At 46.6% G+C, this 12,414-nt stretch overlaps 1 pseudogene; it reads right to left on the bottom strand.

Annotated features, from left to right (window-relative positions):
• On the bottom strand, window positions 1-12,257 carry LOC136469798 (uncharacterized; annotated as a pseudogene).
• Window positions 12,258-12,414: the final 157 nt, after the last annotated feature.

Raw genomic sequence — 12,414 nt, 5'->3', positions numbered from 1 at the left:
TCATCGTCCATCCTCCAGAAACATTGCGGTCCTGCGCCCACTGGCCACGACACGCCGGGGGACATCCCAGACTAAGCTCATGGTCATCTCGTTGTGATGAGGACCGGAGTGCACGACGACGGCGTTGCTGACGATGTCCGGGAGCTTCCCACAGAGCTCGTAGGCGATGAAGTCATCCGGGAGCTTCGCGGCGACGCCCAGGGCCTCGGCATGTGCGATCTGCTCCAGGAGTTTGTCCTTGGAGCCTTGCTCGAACACGAACGCGTCGAACCTGTCCCGCCAGACGCGGGGCGTGTCCAAGTGGTAGGTGCGCGCCAGCGCACGCCACAGCTCTGCGGCCGTGGCGAAGCGCAGGTGGCACTATCGGATTCAGGCACTCGGCAAAGACCGATATACATTCAGCAAAGCCTTTGCCGAGTATTACACTTGGTAAAGGACGCTCGGTAAACAGTTTATCGGTAAAAATCTCTTTGCCGAGTGCACTTTATCGGGTGCCAATCCGACACTCGGCAAAGAAAAGTGGCCGTGACGGCGAGCGCCACCATGACGGCGGCTTTGCCAAGTGTCAAGGTCAAACACTCGGCAAAGGTGCCCGCTTTGCCGAGCGTCGTTGACTTAGACACTCGGCAAACATACCATCTTTGCCGAGTGCCTGGCCCGTGGCACTCGGCAAATCTGTGATGTTTGTCGAGTGCAATGGCCATTGCACTCGGCAAAGCATGTTCCCAGGTAGGTAGTCACTTTACCGAGTGTCATGACCATTGCACTCGGCAAAGTGACTGAAAACAGTCTTTTTTATTTGTTTTTTTACATCCCATCCAAACAAACATAAGATATATATATAACAAACATTACCAACATCACATATATATCATCAACATCACATATATATCACCAACACCACATATATATCACAAACGTCACATATATATCACAAACGTCACATGTCTCACAATATATCACAAATAAGTTCACAAGCAATCCAAGTGCTCCATCATCGTCAGCCTAATTGCAAATAGAAGTCCCATTAACAACCACAAGTATCATCACTGATTTGGTGAATGATTCGCTGAAGCATGATGATCGTTCGATGCCGCTGATTGATTCTGCACAAAGAAGAAGAGATTGCATGTGTGAGACAAGATAAATATATAGCATACATAAATAAAACTTTCGTACTCCACTAGATTTGACCGTAAGCATGAACATACAAACTAAAACATTTATACTCACACGAGTAGATAGTGAGGAGTTGGAGGTGGAGGTGGAGCAAATAGTGAAGGTGGTGGAACTACACCCATAGCGGCGCCAAGACTTTGCATGTACTGAAGAATCTCCGCCATGCTCCGCTGCTCGGCCTCCACCCTCTCTATCTTCACCTGCATCTATCCTCCTCTCTTGTTCCAGCTGGACCTATAATATATTCACCCCAATGTTACAATAATGCAAAGGAAATGTATGAAAAAAATCAATGAACGACGAATAAACTAGGAATAACCTCGAGTGCCTCCACCCGGTGGTGTGAAGTGTCCTGCCGAGGTTGTATGGCCGGGCTCTTGCTCGTGCTGCTTGCTCGAATCTGGAAGAGACTGAGAGTAGCGGCCGAGTCGATTGCGCCGTCATCAATCTAGTACCGCCCATGCTTCTTGCCTCCTCCCACTCTCATGACGGCTTCTCCATCAAGGCCCTCGGTGCTCGGATCGTACTGTGGCCCATGGACCTCCCTTGCCATCGATGTGTACTCACTGAGGCGGTTGTGGACGGTCGCATTGTTGTACGCCTCGGGCCTGTCCTCCGGGTTGTAGTCGATGTCGGACGTCGCCTTGCCCTTATGGGCCATAGCAAATGCCTTGAAGATGAAGCAAGGCTGGCCACCATGTGACGCCGACTGCGAGAAAAACAGCAAGATGATTAGAAATCATATAGAATTGAGCCTTAGAATAAATAAATGAATTTACGTACCCATGTTTCTGCGTATCCGCTAAGGCTGCGGCTGCCTTGATGGTGTGCTACACCTAGCATCATCAAACGCCGCTCCCGGCACAAGTTGTGCGTCTCCTCCCACTCATGTGAGCACTACTTGTCCACCATCTGTTCCCAGCACTGGGGATGCATGACGCACCAATAAGGAATCATCTACAGGCCATCAAGTACATAACATATCAGAAGATGAAATTAAGCCTACTTAATCTTAAAAGGAATCAGTATTAATGTTATGTATTTACCTATAGGTACTGGTCCCGGGTCAGCGTCATGCTCCTTGCGTCCCTTTTGGTGACCTTCGTTCCAAGGACGGTCCCATGGTAAGTTATGACGGCCTAGATGCGCGCCTCGAAATGCATGTCCACGATGATTTTTATAGCATTTGGTAGCCACCGCATCTGTAACAGAACCGACCAAACCATAAGAACGTAAGTACAAAAACAATCACCGAAGCGATCAAATTCCTGTACTTAAGCTCCCATAATCCTGGTAGTCCGGAAATCACAAAGGATTTCAACCAACTCTCGACATACAAACCAAGATCGTAGTGATTCAACACAGCACATCATTCATTACAACATTTCACAAGTAGCATTCGAATTACATCCATCAGAGTTCAAATAACATATTACAAACCAAGTTTGAGTGTGCGGAAGCAACATAGTTTAGTACAAAACATCATAGTTTTCAAATACATTGCCAAGTCTGAGTCATGTCCCACAAAAGCATTATCAGGTACGAGAGCTAGTAGAGACCGCGCCCAATGGTCTAGTCTTCATCCCCAGCTGGGAGAAGGCAGTACTTGCAGCAACCAAAGTAGAACTGGTCATCTGCAACAGGTGGGAGATAAACCCTGAGTACGAGAAGGTACTCAGCTAGACTTACCCGTTAAAACCAGAAATAAAAGACACCAAGGGTCATGCAAGGCTTTTCAGGTGGGATAGCTTGACACAGTTGCATAAAAGAGCTTATGATTATAGTAACCAATTTAAACTTAGTATCAAGCTTATCATCATTTACCTGTCCACTAGATTAGCACTTGTACTAGAGCACTCACTTATTAGGAGCAAACAATATTAACCATAGCAGGTATAATAAGGCTGTCATTATCATATCATCATTTCCGAACCATTATGTTATTTAGTGTATCTACTTTGGAGATAAGCCCGTCAAGTTCTCACTAACCGGGAGAGACGGCGACTCGAATCGAATTACAACTCAGCTGAGGGGGTATTCCTAACTCTCACCCTAGCATACTTAGCAAGGGTAGCCGTGGGTCACCTTTGGGACAACTCAGGAACTAAATTCATGGGTTTGATCAGCGCCAGCGCTCTCAGGGATTACCCTTCTGCCAGGACGATCAGGACTTTTAAATCACATGCTCTTGGACTCACGCCTACGGCTCCCTTCCGAGGCATACTTTATACTTATCGACTCCCGGCCTGAGTTGAGCTACTCAGCTTTGTGATCGGTCTTCAGACACGACCAACTAAGAGAGAGGCATGCGTTCAACATGAACAGGAAAGGCTCCAAGATTCAGTCCTTAATCGACACAGATGGAGTCACTGCAAACCGGCAAGCCTCCGTCCGGTCTTCATTTCAAATTAAGACTGGTTCTTTTCCACGATAACAAATATAGCCAACCGTGCCATATGTATCTTCCTATATCTCGCAGGTGATAGAAAATCACCTGACTTCTACCGTGTTAAAGCAGGGCTAAGCACTACACGAGCCTGAGCTACATAGGATTCAGGGTAACAATATCTGGACAAGGATTGGGTAACCAATGCAGCAAGTGTTTGCATCCAACACCTAAACTTAATGCAACAATATATATATATATATATGTAACAATAATACTGTAACTGCATTTTAGGAATTAGGAGGCTTAATATGCTTCGGGGCTTGCCTTTCACAAAGTTGCACGGACGGTGATCCGGGCACTCAACGGCGACCTCGTCTGGCACTTCTCCTGAAGGCTGCACCTCCTGAACCTCTGGTGTCGGCTGCTGCTGCTCGCTCGGTTCCTCAAATTCCAGCAGTGTTACTCCCTCCGGTACACCTATTGCATGCCGATGCATAAGATAAATATCATGGATGCATAAGGAATGACATGATGCTCATGATGAATGAATCACAGTAAATGTTTAACGAAAATATCACTGGACACCCGTTTACCGAGTAAAATGGCTCTATTCAAATCACTTTAAGCATGTATCTAACTTAACTTAAAGAACAAGATCAACTTACCTAACTTGCATAACCTAAGATAAAGATACTCATCTTCAGTTAAAGGCCTAACACCTTAGAACATTACCACAAACTTAGAAATAGTAAAGGCATACATAAATTAACATTTAAAGTTTCATATGCACATAAGTAGTCTCTTAATTCAATCACAACCAGAGTTCTACAATTCCAAATGACTTGCATGAGGACATTCTGGAAAGCTTATGAAATTCTCTACAAATCAATTGTAAACATCACAGCATGATTCTTACATTAACCAAATTGAATTCCAGTAAATCTAGAATCTGTCCAGAAATGACAGGGTTACTAACTTAATTATTTAATGATGATGCAAAAGCAAAATTGTACCAAACCAAGTTTACCAACTTGTTGCACATACCAGAGGAACACTAGAAAGTATAGTGCCAACTTCTAAATAAATTATTTAATATCCTTTTTAAATTTATTTAGTTAATTAGGTGATTAAAGCAATATATAGTCAAACTGTTCATAAAAATCTACAAAAATTACAGTTGCTATCTCATGCTTCACATAGACTACCATAAAAATTTCAAAGCCATTGAGCAAGCAAAACTTGTTGTACCCAAAATAACAGGTGGCATGTCTATTTTTAGCATAATTAGGAAACCCTATTGAAAAGTATCAAGCAACAGATTTCTTATTTTTTCTAGTATCATTCTAGCATAAGAATAGCACCCACCAATTTTTACCCTAACTGGATCTATAGAAAAATTATGAAAATTCACTCAAGATCTACTCATGCAAACAAGATAATTTTCTATCTCCTACATACAGTGTCCAAAATTTATGAAAATTTAACTACAAGCTATTCAGGATATGAGAAGTACACCATAAAAATTTCATGCCATTTTGAGCTACCTAGAAAAAGATATAATTACCCCTATTTCTTGCATGATTAAAAGAGATAAACAGAAACTCCTATTTTCATAACAGAACATGGCATGGATTATATTTTTAATAGAAACTATACATTATCATGAACTTAACAAAATTAGAACCACATCATTTGGATCTACCATCTAAGAGCTACATATTTTTGAATATGTACACAAATCTGTGAAATAATAAAAGAAAACAAAATAAGAAAACCAATTCAACTACTGGTGGGCCGGCCCAAAGAAACGGCGGCCCACGAAGCAGGCGTAGGCGCGACCTAGAAACGGCGCAGCCCAGCCAGGCTCCCGCTTGCGTGTGTCAGCGACTGACATGCGGGTCCCATGCGACAGAGAGACAGGCAGGGGAGGAGAACAGGGCGGCGGCGAAGCTCATTACCGGTGACTCTTCTGGCGAACCCGACGGTGCTACGACGTTCACCACATCAGTGCGCATCTAGCAGTGCCCTCAATCGAAGCTATTGTCGCAGCTAGAGGGGGTGGCGACGGCCACGGCAGCGCGTGGCCATGGCATGGCCGGCTTCGGCGAGACGACGGTGTCGCAGACCTAAAGGATGACCCTACGAGCATCAGTGGTAATCACTGGACCTAGCGCAAGGAAGAGAAGAGGATGGGAGGGTCACGGTGGCGGTTGTTCGCGTGGAGCAACAACACCGGCGAGGTCAACCATGGCGGCGGTGGATGGAAACTACAATTTCGCCCTTACCAAGGCCAAATTGGCACGACAGTGAGGTGGAGGTGGTAGAGAAGATCACGGCGAGGCTACTGACGGACTGGGCAACTCGTTTTCATGGTGGCAAGCACGCACGACGACGGTGACGCTCGGTCGAAAACGGAGGAGTTGCTATGGCTTGGCGCGGCACACGGTGGAGGCGAGAGAGAGGCAATGGAGCGACGAGTGCGTTCGGGCAGGCGCTGGCCTTCTTCTGGAGCTCGGACGCGCGACGTGGAGACCTCGACAGCACATGCATGCCACGTGGTGATCATCTCCTGAGCCGGTCGGCCATGGTGACACTGACCGTTTTCTAAAAATGGCGATTCAGTGTTCGATGACTATGACTGACAGCGAGTATTCATCGTGTCAACACGGCTAAACCAATGATCCTTTGCAAAAACTGTGTACATGAAAAATATAGGTCAACCATCCATCTACAACTTCTTTTCAAGGACCATGATCTAATTCGCCATGGATCAGCAGTTACATCAAGCCAAAGTGGGCTTGATCCAACTGAAAATGTAGTTATGACTTAGAATATTTTCTAAGTGTGAAATCAGCATGGAATTCTGATTTGTGGGCCATGTTTGAGGCTGTTCCACACATTTTCATGAGTTGATCATAAAACAACTTTTGTTCCTTGATAAATTAGCTACAACTTTGGTAAGGAGTGCACAACCATGCAAAGTCTCTAAGTTGGTCTTTTGAATTAGTCAAACTGTGGCACTCTAGGGTCAATTCCAGTCAAACCTCCACTTGAGGGCATTTTTGTCATTTTGATCTACATGAACAATGTCCAACAATTACCCTAAGTGTAGTTAAGGTGTATTAGACCATGATCAACCACCTTACACAATTGTTATACCATTTCAAATGATCACATGTGATGAAACAACAAAACAAGCAATTCACCCAATTGTTGCAATGTAATGTTTCACCTGTTTCATAACTTTGTTGTTACTTTACACTTGTCACATTACTACCATGTTGTCATGTTTTAAGGTATGAGAAACTCATGTTGCATTCATATGTTGCACTACTACCATTCATAAGCAATCAAGTACGAAACAAACAGAATATGTGAATGTTGCATATGTATGTTTCAGTGACAATGGCATGATGACATAGATGATGCATATGTTTATGAAATGACATGCAATTTAGTGGAAACCAAACACCTAGGGTGTTATAGCATCCGCCCTGGCCTCATGTCTGTCCTAGCATCTAAAGAAATCCTGCATACAAACACGATGTATCCATTCATTATTTCAAGAATGTCCGATGAATGCGATGTATTGAGCAATGTAGTGCGAGGAGGACTTACCCACAGCTCTTGCTTCACCCACTCCACCTTGTTGTTGAATACCCTGCGGGCCCAATCTATAGCATCGGGGTGACGACATAGTGGTCAAACGAGTAGGCCGGCTCTGTCACTCAGGCGTACTCAACCAGGCCAAGGAAGTGCTCCTTGCATAGAAGACCGAGGATGCCATTGACTTGGTGTGTGTGAGTACCTCCACTCGCCATAATCGTCCAGTTCCTGCCCAAGTGATTAAGAAAAATTATTAGTTTCTATTTTGATTTTCAACATATCATATAAAGTAGTGATAACATCTAAAGTTACTTACTTTTCCCCCTCAGGTCGAATCAACGGGCGTCTCTCATGAGGTATCAGTCGCTGAGGGAGGCTCGTGGGACCTCGCAAGTAGACGCTCGATGAACTAGTGGAAGTGGAACCCCCCACTGTCGCCTCCTCCTCCTCGTCCTCCTACGTGTCCTCCTACGCCTCCTCGGTGTCCTCTTGGGGCACCTGCTCCTCCTCCTCCTCACGCGATGGGGCGGCAGGCGACGGCTCCCTCCTATGGCTGCTCCTCCTACTCTCCCCCGGTGCAGCGATGCTTGTCCTTCAGTACAAGGATGTTAGCTTCCTCATCCCACCACCCACCATCTTTGTTCAATCACCTACAATGAAAAAGAGTAAACCAATAAGCATAGATAAACAAGAAGTACTTAGAAAGAGATGCAAAATAAACAAAACATAATTACAAAATAAAATAGTATTACATGTATTAGAAATAATCTTCATGATCAGGATTAGCTGGATCATAAGTCTCATCATCGCTATCAATCATGTTGAAATAATCAACACTATCCGAATGAGCAATGCTGCCATTCTCATTGTCTAAATGTAATCACTCAAGCATTTGTAAGTCCTTCACATTTTGCACCTTATCTCTAGCATCCTCTTCAATAACCATTTCATTGTCTACTTCCATTCTGATCGCTTTGGTTAAGTCTATCTCAAACCTCCCTTCTAGTCCCTCTTCTTGAAAGAACTCTCCGTCATATATGTTTGGGTCTAAGTTGTAATCTTCATCATTTGGGATAGGTACTTTACCATGTGGCGATACCCTGTGCACAATATCCTAACCCTTAAGATGCCTTTTGGTTTGACATACATATGGGAGATAATAAACTTGCATGGCTTATTGGGCCACAATATAGACATCGTCTCCTAGTAAGATGGAATCTTGTCGAATTTTGACTAGCCCAAGATTAGAATATGTCCGTCTTGTTGCTTCAGGATCAAACCAATGACATTTGAATATGACAGGATTAAAAGGTTTGGAACACAGGTGCCATTCTTTCCAAGTCAGCAATCATGGTCCGAGATAACTCCTTGGCACAAAGCTGGCGAAAGAAATAGCTCAACACTGCTAGCACTAGCCAGACATGCTTAGGGACATAGCCTCAAACCATCGCTGGAAGAAGCCGCTCAATCCATATGTGGTAGTCATGACTCTTCATCCCTAAGACTCACATAGTAGATAAGTTCACTCCCCTCCTCAAATTAGTGCCACACCAAATGCCCGTTCCAAGAAAGCATCAGTCTTATCGATCCATTCATTGGTGACATGACCCTGACTTGCGCGGCCCGTGTACATCCATTCACGGTCCTCCATCCTCTAACATATATAGCGACAAGTAATATAAACATCAATTGCATCTACATGACGTTCCTACTATCTAATAGGTGAGGATAGGTCCTAATCCCACGTGAGGATCCGTAGATGATGTTAGTTTTCATGCTCTACTCCTATCCGAGACAGAATTTCAATAGCACCTCCCCGCTGTTCTCTAAATACATGTCCTGCTAGGGAGAGTGTGTATCCGGAGAACAAAAGGGAGATAATGCCAAAACTCTGTCTCGGATTAGAGCAGACCATGGAAACTAACCCCACCTATGCAACCACGGGCTATCCAAAAAACGTAGATAATTCAAAACCGATATAGTTTTAGATATGGAAATATCTGCATATTTTCAACCGTATCTCTTTCGAACGGGAGACACCTAACTGGGTTACATGATCTACGACCATGATATGGAAAGAGGGATTATACCTTGGGTGGCGGTGGAGTTAGGCTAGCGGGGCCATGGCGGGTCGGTGCAGTAGCGAGGAGATACGGTGCAGGCAGACCCGCAACGGCGAGGAAAGCGATCGTTGCTTCGGTGGCCTCCTTCTCTTCCTCCTTCCTCCTCTCCTCCTCTCCTCCTCATCCTCCGGTGGCGCGGCACGGGGGGCAGCACTGGCATGGGCGCGGGGGGCAGCGCTGGCGCGGGCACGGGCACGCGGCGGCGGAGCTAGCGCGTGCGTGTGTGCGGTGTGTGTGGGCCGGCCCAGCCGGCTTGGTTAAATTCCCCCTTTGCTAAGTGCCCCCGATCTGGCACTTGGCAAAGGTTTTTTTTCATTTTTTAAATTCTTTGTCGAGTGCCCCCGATCTGGCACTCGGCAAAGGTTTTTTAATTTTTTAATTCTTTGTCGAGTGCCACCTGGCCTGATACTCGACAAAGTATTTTTAAAATTTTTAAAATTCTTTGCCGTAAAAAAATCTTTGCCGAGTGCCAGACATCCTCACAGTCGGCAAAGAGGCTCCTTTGCCGAGTGTCATTTTTTGACACTCGACAAACCATATTTTGTTTTTTACTTTTGACCTCCAAACTTTTTCTGCAGTCCTCATATAATACCTGGTACTCCATGTTTCAATGTGGCATATTTCTCGGACTTTTTCTATATTTCTTTAATTTATTTCATTTAATTGAATTTTCTTGGATAATTCAAATTATAACTACTAGTCATTCGAATAATGAAAAAATGAATGGAAAAATGATATTCATGTTATTTAGTATAATGTGAGGCCGTATCCAGGAACATACCACTAATTTCGAACATTTTGTTCACGAAACATGACCACGAACTTGCGGTCGAGTTGTTTTTAAATTCTATAAAAAGCAAACGAAGTCCGAAAATCATGAAACTTGTCAAGATGTCAAGATATCATATGTGGAGACTGTGATAAAAAATTGAGGAGGTTTCGCGCAAGTTTGTCATGTACGATGCTTACCACCTCGTCGCCCTCTTCACAAAATCATGAAACTTCTCCGGAGATTCTTCGGTTTGCAAGCATCGTACGTGACAACTTGCGCGAAACATTCATAATTTTTTATCATAGCCTCCACGTATGATATCATACCTTCTTGATAAGTTTCATGATTTTTTGGCTTCATTTGCTTTTTATAGAATTTAAAAACAACTCGACCGTAAGTTCGTGGTCATGTTTCGTGAACAAGATATTCGAAATTGGTGGTCTGTTCCTAGATACGGCCTCACATTATACTAAGAGTGAAATACACTGACAAACCTTTAAGTTGTCGACCTGTGCCAATCTGGTCCACGAACTTGCAAACGCGAAAAATAGACCCCTGAACTTGTCAAGTTGTTCACCGCAGGTCCATTTCCCATCCGCCACGGCCTCCAGATGATGTGGCAGTGCCAGCGTGGTAGACGAAGCACGTGAGCTGCATGTTTCAAGGGGCCTGCCACGCTCGCTGCACTGGTCATCGACATCGAAGTGCGCCATGAGTAGCCACACCACGGTGAGCAGCTCACCGCCCTGGCTGAGCTACCGGGCATGGGCGCCCCCGCCACACTTGCCCGCGGCATAGCAGAGCATCTCCACCCACACGCTGGCGATGAGCCGCCAGCGCTTGGCCTCCGTGGTGCCCTCTAGCTCCAACAGCTGCCTCGTGAGCTTGCACGCCTAGAACAACACCGACTTGCTCCAGTCCCCCTTCATGTCCCTAGAGCCTGTCTATGCACCCCACCTCATCGCCGGCCTCGTCGGCTCGCCAGAAGAAGCTCTTGGCCTCTGCGCAGGTGTCCCCGAACTGGATCTACCCAATGCTCGCCATCATCATGAACGGGCGCATCACTAGGAGGAACAACATGTAGCTAGATATCTCCCTGCTCAACACCGGTAGAGCATCCTGGTGGCGTTCCGGACCACCGCTGATGTTCTCAAGGTTAGCGTAGAAGCAGAGGTCGGTGGCGATGTGCCAGAGGAGGATGCTCTCATCGAACTCGCAGTCAACGCTCCACCCCAGCTGCTGGTACAGGCCCTTACGCTGGAGCACCCACTGGCCGTGGTGCTCGCTGAGTTTTCGGTAGCTCTTAGGGTCCATGGTGCTGCTGGCCTTGCTCTTGAGCTGCTCGAAGACGAGGCGCTTCAGCTGCTCCGACACAGCGATCTTCTTCGTGTACCTCCAGCTGTCCCACATGGTCTTCACGTGGATGTTCCACCTCCACTCTAGCCACTCCATGAGTGCCTTGTACCAACGACGCTCATCCCTGAGGCAGTAGCTGATGAGGTTGTACTATGACATCTGGTCCGACCACCTTGGCCTCGTCTCCGGCTAGAAGAACTCGATGAGGCAGAACACCACCTTCACCGCTCGCTAGCCCGTAGGTCGGCGTACATCTAGGGGGAGATGACCATCAGGAGGATGGCATAGGACTCCAAGAAGACGGCATCACCTAGGAGCATGTAGGATATGTCGACGTCGACGCTCACGTAGCCATAGCCTCACGTCTCGCCGGTGGCACGATGGGCACCGCTAGGGTGAAGACGTGTAGGCCCCGACCCAGCCAACCATGGATCACGGGGGCCTTGGAGTGGAGGGACTTGTACATGAGCACCAGCTTGATCTCCACGACATTGAACACCTGCTCCATCTCCAGCTTCTGGAAGAAGGCGAGGCTGTTGATGCGGTGGAAGGTGTGGAAGAGCCGGTGTGCGCTGTACACCAGGTCGCCGTATGCCACCCGCTTCACCTCGACGCGGGCATCGTCGTCGGGAGGCCTCTCCAGCACAATGACGATCTTGGCCACCAGCCCAGCGTCCCTCCTCGACTGGCACTCCTCCACGAACTTGGCATAGTTGGGGCCCAGGTCTGGCAGCGTCAGCATGGAGCTACGTAGGCTGCCCATGCTCGCCGCCTGCTGGCTCCATGTGCTTGGCTCCAGCAAGCACACGTGGCAGCAAGCACGCGAGTGCATGGAGCCAGTGCCCAGTGGGCGAGCGCCATGCCATGGAGGAGCGCACAAGGTGCTGGCGTGGGAACAGTCTTCATCACCCATGGCAAGAAGAGGGCACACGACGCCAAATCCTCGGTAAACATGACAAGATTGATTTTTGTTGTTTACCTTTCTGCGG

Source organism: Miscanthus floridulus, chromosome 8, assembly GCF_019320115.1.
Source record: "Miscanthus floridulus cultivar M001 chromosome 8, ASM1932011v1, whole genome shotgun sequence".
NCBI lineage: Eukaryota > Viridiplantae > Streptophyta > Magnoliopsida > Poales > Poaceae > Miscanthus > Miscanthus floridulus.
This window is presented reverse-complemented; position numbering and strand designations above follow the sequence as displayed.